Source organism: Sminthopsis crassicaudata, chromosome 3 (assembly GCF_048593235.1).
Source record: "Sminthopsis crassicaudata isolate SCR6 chromosome 3, ASM4859323v1, whole genome shotgun sequence".
Classification (NCBI taxonomy): Eukaryota; Metazoa; Chordata; class Mammalia; order Dasyuromorphia; family Dasyuridae; genus Sminthopsis; species Sminthopsis crassicaudata.
In genome coordinates this window covers 73984610-73990914 of record NC_133619.1, presented here as the reverse complement: position 1 = coordinate 73990914, position 6305 = coordinate 73984610, and the positions used below count along the sequence as shown (strand labels likewise).

The window sequence follows — 6305 nt, the reverse complement described above, 5'->3', positions numbered from 1 at the left end:
GAGAAATTACATTGGGTTTTCAAATCAAATGAGAATGTTGCAAACCTAAGTACTACATAAATGCTAGCTATTGATTTCTATTCTGACCCTCACAAATGTTTTCAGAGCCATATTCCAAGCATTGGACTCATCTCTCCAAGTTTCAATGATACTCATGAAATTTTAAAGTATCAACTCACCCCAGGAATTTCCCAATATTTGCATAGTGTTCCCATTAATTTCTTGATTTTTTTCTTCTTTGACATCCTTACACTAGTTTTCTTCCACAGGAACACAAAGTTAATGAGCCCAATGTGGTCCATGTTCTTTAACTATTTGCTTTTTTAAACAGATAACAATCATTTATTAAGTAAATACCTGTTACATTCAATCGAGGACATGGAAGTTAGAACTTGTCTCTACTTTTATGGAGCTGACAGTCTAAATTTTAATGTGGATCATGAACTATGTGAACAAAACATTTTAATCTTTTCTGTTGGTTTACCTCTCCCTTCTACCTCAAAATGACATCCCAGAGACTGCCTTGATTTTTTTACATCCTACCTCTGTGAGTTCCCTTCTAAAACTGGTCCTAAGTTTTCTGAAAGCAGGACTGGGGTTTGCTCCACTTTGGTAACATTTAGCAACAATATATAAATGCCAACTTTCATTGCCTAAATTCTGTGACATCAATAGTGTAAATCTCATTCCTAATGATGTGGGTTGAGGTCCCTTTAAGATTCCTTTCTGATTTCCCAACCCCACCATGCCTGAAGAAGCTAGGATCTTTGATTCACAAATCCTGGTCTAAAGCACTCTTTTTGAATTCCAATGATATCTGGGCTTTCCCAGCCCCCACAGATTTGAGTTAACTTGGGCTTTCCCAGCCTCCCACTATCTGCTCAGATTTTCCCAACCCCCACAAACAGCTTCCTCCTTATCTAAAAACTCATTGAATATTATTCAATTCTAACCCTGGCCAAAACCCACCAAGAGCCTGGGACTCCACACACCTTCAAGATCACCAAGAGCCCCCCTTATAAAAAGGAGGAACCCTGGAGCCCATTCTTTGCAGGAGCCCAAACATGGCATTCTTATGTCAGCCATGCCAAGGGTTCCTGTCAGCCCGGTGACCAGCTCTGGCCCTGGCATCTTTCTATCTTTACCCTTACTTCCAAACCCCTACAATAAATCTTTTTTTTTTTTTTTTTTAATAATTCTATGTTTTCGGGCCTGCAAATTCCTTTACAGGGGACTCTGCGCCGTAACTAGACTACATTTAACTATGTATCCTTGTGCCTAATCAAAACAGGTTATCCCTTACCTAATTCTCATCACTAAACTATCAGCAGCTGGGACTGCCAAAACAAAATAGTTTTTCTCCCTGTGACAGGTAAAGGTAAAAGCAATCCATGCTCCTTAATCTCTATCATCCCCTTGAACCTCACATCTTTACTTTAGAGTTAAGGGACAAAATTAAGAAGATGTGATTATAGAAATGCTGAAAAAATTAGCCTTACTTACTATGCTTCTCTGAAGAGTGCTCTCTCTCCCCTTTGGACATTAGTTTCCAAAACAGTAGATAATGATGAATTTTTCATTTTAAAGCAGAAAGGAACCTTAGAATATAACATTTCTCTACTGTTCCAAAGATTTAAATATGATTCCAATTTCATTTCTTCTAACAAACTTTAATATAGTTTGAGACTTTGTGGATCATTTAATCCAACACCTATTTAGAAATGGGCCAGTTGAGACCAAGAAACACGTTACTTTTGGTAACAATAAATCTTTATGAGAGTCACAGTGTAACATACTCACAGTATAAAAAAAGCAAAAAAACAAACAAACAAAAAAAAACAAACAGGTAATGTCTAAGAGTAACTTTCACATTACAATAGTTAGCAATGCAAAATGTAATTTAGGAATTAACAATCCAATAGTTAGAAAGTGTACTAAAGCACTGATTTTTAGTCAATCAATTCTGACTGGTCAGTTTTGTTTGTTTGTTTTTTGACCTTTTAATATAAGTGATACTACTGCTAAATCGCTTTCCCTAATTAATGCCCTGGACATGGGTCATAAGCCACAAACAGAATCTTTGTGAGACAAAAGAAGATACACACTTCAAAGCAGATGGCATTAGAAGAGTATGCCATTTGAGAACACCAGAGGCAAACAGACCATTGTGACACTTTTGTTGACAAAAATAATCCAGCTAATGACATTTATAGACGGAGACCACCCTTTCTGCCAGTACTGTCAGAGGGGATTGAAGTAACATCCTCAATCTGCCCGATCTTCATTCCAGAACATACCAGGGAGGGATGACTGTGCACCAGGGCCAGGTGTCTTAGTCCTATTTCCCCCTGGGGCCCAAAGTTTGATGTGAAGGGCAGTGAAGCCTAATTCTTTATATCTTTACACCTGAGCAGCCAGCATGGCAGGGTAGGGAGAAGAATCGTCTCTGTCAGCCTTGACCTTCATCCACCAGTCACTCTGCAGATAGATGGTTTCTTTGCCAGAGAGATCAGTGACATGAACAAAAGTGTCACTGAAATAAGCATAGATATGGCAAACCCCAAACACATTCTCTCCTTCTGCAACCTGAGGTCCAAGGTTGATGACCTACTCTTCCTTTTCTTCCTTCCCCTTGAGTGGTGCCATTTCTGCTACTCTGCTTGGGCCGCCAACACTGGAAAGGGAAAACAGAGCAACTTCCAAATTTTTCTAGAAAACAATGCTACTTCTCCTTCTACAGCCATTTCTCAGCAGAGGGCTTGCTATCCATTGTGAAATCCCTCGTGTTTTCTTCCCCCCCTTCCCCCCCTCCCCCCTGCACATTTGAAATTCTCTTTTATGTTCCTCTTTCCTCTCCTCCTTTCCTTGGTAATCCTATGCCCTCTTTACCTAGTCTATGTACTACTTTGTACTCTTGTTCCCATGCCTTCTGAGGCCTTAATCTATCAATTATTTCTTTTTTCTCATTTTTATGCCCAATCCTGAGATTCCCTTCAAGTTCTCATCATTCTCTTTCACTGGTAAAAATGTAAAAAAATAATTGACTATATGTACTGCTTCTTCTTTTCCTAGTCAATTCTGTAAAGAATTAATAAGACTTTTGACCCAAGTACTCTATAGAATCATGAGTGACCTTGAATTGCCCAAAGTAATCACTTTTAATATGTTTTTATTGTGTCTGAATTTTTTGCACTATTTATTTTCTTGATAATATGTTCTCATGGGTAGTCATTGCTAGAAATATGATGATAAATATTTAACAATCAACTCTCTGGAAAAAAAAATTGTGTGACATACTCTGAAGTTTAATCTATATTAGTAACATTTTAAATCTAGACCATCGAGCCCTAATTTGTAGCATTTATAAATTCCAAGATATAAATGCTCATACTGAAAATTTTAACCATCATCTCCTCACAAGCCAGTTTGAGCAGATTCTAGCACAATGCAATATACTACTTTCTCCTTTTTCTAATCATCTCATCTGAATCTCCTTTACCCTTCCACTGCCTTATTATGAATGGCCCTCAAGATTCTTTCTTTAGCACTCTCCTCTTTTCTTCTATTTTCTTTATTCTTATTTGAGATGTCATTTCAATTGAATTTTATCTACTTCATGAGATTCCATTATCGTTCCTATAAATGTATACATCCAACTCTTCATCCTAAGACTTGAAAAAAATCACATGTTCAATTTTATCATATATTACATATGTGTGTATATATATATACACACACATATGTAATGTACACATATTTTTAGTCTGTCTAGATCAAAGAAGAAATACATATTTTTACAATTCTCTCATGGTAGACACTTAATTTTCCTTATCATTCTAATTTCAACTTGGCAGCATAGTAGATAGAGTGCTAGCCCTGATGTCAAAAGACCTAAATTCCAATCCAGCCTGATCACTAGCTTATGATCCTGGGCAAACTATTGAATCTTTTTATACTTCAGTTTCCTCACCTGTATTATAGAGGAAAATGTGTTCTTATCTTTTAGGGATATACCAAGGATCAAATGAGGTGATATTTGTGTTTATAAAGTTCTTTGCCAACCTCTTTGCTATATAAATGCTATTATCATTGTTATTATCCTACTAAGAATTTTTTTTTTAAATCTTCTTCAGGTTCTTCAGGTTCTATCACTAGATCTTCATATCCTCTACTAACCTAAATACTTAAGCCCTATAATTTGTCCAGTGTTAGGAAAAGTTAGCTAATGAATGGATAGAACATAGAATAATAAAAGGGAATTGAAAATAAAGATAGAGGAGAGGAAAGTAAAAGAGTATCTAGAAGCACTAAAGTAATTAAAATCCCTTCATGAGAATTAAAATTCCATAATTCCCAAAGAAACTGCAAAATGGTCAGTGTGGTTCAGTGAAAAGCACATAAGATTGGTATTTGACAGACACCAGAGCTAGTCTAGGCTCTACTCTTAATTATCAATGTTACAACACAGCACTGTCTAAATCATCTCCAAATTTGACTTTAGTTATGCCATGTTTTGATCTTACATGATTTTGTTGTCTTATGTGATTACAGAATTGTTCAGTGATTTTTAAGAAAAAGAAAAGCAATCCTGAACTTGAAATTGGCAAATGTCAAAATCTCAGGAAGGGAAGAAATTCTGAAAATTATAAATTAATGCGCATGAAATCTAATTCCAAAATGATTATAGAATGTATTATCAATTTACTATTAATGGGTCATTTTGTGAACAATTAGAAAGGAATGCATAATTGCTAGACTCTGCTTGGGATTTACTTTGTAAAATAAAGCAGTCTAAAATAATAACAACAATATTTATATCATACTTTAAGAATTTCAAAGTACCTATATTTTTTGATCTTTACAAAAACCCTGGGGTATAAGTGGTATTTTTATCCCTATTTTATAGATGATGAAATTGAGACAAACCAAGGGTAAGTGACTTTTTTGCCACCACTCATCTCATAGGTGTCTAGACAAAATGTGAACTCAAGCTCTTCCCAACTTCAAGTTCTAAGAATTATACCATCTAGATGCTTAACATGATATAATTTTCTATTAGGGTTACTTGATTTTTAGAGCAAAGGAATACTGAAAATACTATAAAGCTATGTTTCAGGAAAACATTTGAAAAAGTCTCATAATATCCTTTTGGACCAGATAAAGAACTATATACAATGTGAATGTGCAATTATGTAAATTCATAACTAATTGAAAGTGTGTCAACTGGAAGAAAGTTCTCCGGTGGCACAGTTTTACTTGGTCCTGTTTTTTTCCCCCCAACATTTTTATCCATGAACATATGGATGACATAAGGATGGTAAATAAGCTTGTCATTTTCCTTGGAGTAGGAAACCAAGCTTCAAGGCCATCTCTCTATCTGCTACTTCATGCTGCCTCTATGGGAATAGATGTCATACTCATTAACCTTGTGGCTGACTTGAATCTGGGAAGGATAGTTAATTCATTCACTACATTATGATGAAGCAATTAGATGGAATAAAACAACAAATAAAACATGGTGCTTGGAAAAAGGAATTCTCATCCTCATGAATTCAAATCAGACTTCATGTATGTCCTATCTTTATGACTCTAAACAAGTCACTTAACCTTGTTTTCCTCAGTTTCATCTTCTATAAAATGAACTGGAAAAAGAAAAGGCAAACTACTCCACTATCTTTGTCAAGAAAATCCCCAGAGTAGTCATGAACCAATTTCTGTTTCAAGGAAAGAAGGCTAAATTTGGAATCAAGGAAACTGGGTTCATATACTTACTCTGTCACTCCCTGTATACCTTGAAAAAATGCTTAACCTTTCAGGACCTTATTTTCCTCATTTGTAAAGTGAAGAATTAGAAGTGATGACCTGTAAAATTCCTTCCAGCTGTAGACATATCATTCATGACTGACTCAGGATTCAGAAAGATGTTGACAAACTAAAGTGATGGGCTAAAACTATGAAGATCAAATGTAACACAGTTTAACATAACATTCTGCATTTGGGGACAAAAAGTAAATTGAACAAATAGAGAAAAGGAAAGAGACATGACAAATGAGATGAGAGTTAGGATGAGAGTAGCTTGGGAGTTTTGGTTGACTGCTCACTTAATATGAGTCAGCAAGATGATGTAGTTGGCAAATGTCATCTTAAGCTTCACAAACATCTGGACAATGTTCAAAACAAGAAAGGGAATATTCCTACTGTTTTCTGCCTTAATCTGACCATGACTGAAGTCCTGTGCTCAAATAGAAACATCACATTTTAAGAAGAACATAGATAAGATGCATGATATGAATAGAATGGCTATC

The 6305-nt window shown here is 35.6% G+C and overlaps 1 pseudogene; it reads right to left on the bottom strand.

Moving 5' to 3' along the window:
• Positions 1 to 2207: 2207 nt before the first annotated feature.
• On the bottom strand, positions 2208 to 2646 carry LOC141561881 (small ribosomal subunit protein uS11-like; annotated as a pseudogene).
• Between the last annotated feature and the right edge of the window lie 3659 nt (positions 2647 to 6305).